Below are 2,417 nucleotides of genomic sequence, written 5' to 3' on the forward strand. Positions count from 1 at the left end.
TGCGTCGCAACCAGAGTCCGAGTGTCGGCCTAGAACACTAGGCGAAAGCAAAGCACGTTTCGCTTCGTGGCGGCTATGGATACCTGGGTTGGTCGGCGGATGGAACGCGAGAAGCAGGCAAGAAGACTTGGTGAAGACGTAGAACACCCCCTGTAGAAAGCTTCTCCGGTTCGACAGCTACTATTGCTCCGGATCGTGTCTCGAAAACGGATTCCAGGAAACAGGCACTTGGTTTTCCGAACCTCGTTCTTTTATCTCAGAAGAACGACGCGTTCGGTAAAAATTCGGTGCGGTGGGATTACTTCCTTCTGTCCGTTGTTTCTCGCGCAACTTCTGCCGTCGGCCTGTCACGAATTAAACCCGTCGCAGGTCATCGATCGCTTCCAAACATGCTCGGATCTGCTTGATGCTCGATTTAGCCGTGGTAAAGCTTTGTCGTCCGAGCATCTCGTTTATCGTAGGTGATAAGCGCGGTTTTTGGTTCGGCTTGAAAAGGATGCGGAGCGCCTTACGTCCCATCTTCTCACAGAACAGTTGATTGGTACGAGGGAGTCGGCTGGTGTTTGCCGGTAACAATACGCATAATCGTATCGTTACATTTATAGTTTGACTTATTTTAGTCTGTGTTCCGATAATGGTTGAGTTTCCAAAAAAATACTCTGGTTACAACAAAGTTATGCAGCTTACTTAACATTATCGATGTAATAAGTAAAAAACATTTCTTTTTATTTAAAAAAACTGTTTTTTATTAGTATTGTAAAAACGGAAGACATTTTAGTTTTCTCAAGGTCATTAAAGCATATCCCTCTAATTGTTCTGTAATTGTGATAATAAGTGTCATCTCTCTATCTGTAGCCATTTTCGACAAAAACATGGTGAAGTTTTTATCACACTTATCCTGTAAAATTGTAATATATGTATGAGATATTTTCTAACGAGATAGAAAAAAATTTGATAAATCTGAAGGACACGGGCGACCTCACGGATTGACCTGAAATTTTTTTGTGAGATAGATTTCCACCTCCTGATAACAAATCCGTAAGTTAAAAGTGTCGCTTGCTTCTACTTTAAAAAAAAAAATTTTTAAGATCGCAATTTTTAAGGTTAGAAAATCCGTCACAGCACTCGACAAAGATCAATGCTGGGGCACATATACGTTCCACGCAGACCAACCTGCTATGGTTGGTTAGAGTTAGGTTTCGTTAAACAATGCAGGCACACATATACATTCCACACAGACCAACGTTTTATTAAAAAATTCATAAAACAAAAAATTTATACAACAAAAAATTTATAAATCAAAAAATTTATTATATTAATTTTGTTATTATTAATATATTAACTTTAACTTTAAATATTTCACCTGTGTCTGGATCAACGAAATTCATGGAATGATTTACTGTCAAATGTTGGAAGCCTTTACTGCTTAAAAAGTTATATGACTTTCAACAATCTGACATTATCGTTATTCCAGGCAAAATCCATGTTTCAATTAATTTAGTTAATGTTCCTTCAGAACGATCTGGAACTGGTACTAAAAATATTTTCTTACTTTCTCGTTCGTATCCGCCAAAGATCCATTTTCCTTGTATAATTCGGCCACAATTGTATTTCCTTTTGCCAATTTTAGCCTCATCTATTTCAACAATTTTACCTGGGCCTCCAAGTACGGAACAGTTTTTGGTTGTCCAGTCAATACAAACCTATATATTAATATTATAATATATTATATATAATATATTAAGTAAATTTAATAATACTTACTTTTCGGCAAAAGGAAATCCAATCTACAACCGAATGGTCAGAAAGTCTTAATTCTGTGCATAAAAAACTATGCCTCGGTGGTTTCAGCATTATAAAATATGCACTTAATCTGCATATTGTTTCGATATTTAGTTAAGAATTGCTAAACCATGTATTAATTTTGCCACTGACTTTAAAGTTACAATTTATTTTAATTTTTTTTTGTGCTTGTCTTTTTCATAGAACACTTTATAACATTTAAGTAAAAAAGTTTCTTTATCGATTATTAATTTTGTATTGCACTTTGAACACAGTATGTCATTTTCAATTATTTTATGTTCTATTAAAAATTCAAATTACTTTTCTCTGTTACAAGTTACAGCTAAAAATTCGTACAGCTGCATTGTGACAAATGAAAAATAAATTGAAACTAAATGATAGTTTGTCATTGTAAACATTTTAAAACAAAATAAAGTTATATAAAACAAAAAAAATTTTGAATTTGAATTTAATAAACATATACTGTTATGAGAACGCTAGGGATATGCGGAATATGCCCAGAAGTTGAAAGTAATCGTTAAAAAAATGTAATTTTAAATATTTGTAAATTTTATTAATATTGTTACAAATTATAATTTGTTTTATCAATTTTTTAATAAAACGTTGGTCTGTGT

The 2,417-nt window shown here is 33.7% G+C and overlaps 1 pseudogene; it reads right to left on the minus strand.

Annotated features, from left to right (window-relative positions):
- Positions 1-1,310: 1,310 nt before the first annotated feature.
- On the minus strand, positions 1,311-2,192 carry LOC139106204 (uncharacterized; annotated as a pseudogene).
- Positions 2,193-2,417: the final 225 nt, after the last annotated feature.

Source organism: Cardiocondyla obscurior, linkage group LG10, assembly GCF_019399895.1.
Source record: "Cardiocondyla obscurior isolate alpha-2009 linkage group LG10, Cobs3.1, whole genome shotgun sequence".
NCBI classification, from domain to species: domain Eukaryota; kingdom Metazoa; phylum Arthropoda; class Insecta; order Hymenoptera; family Formicidae; genus Cardiocondyla; species Cardiocondyla obscurior.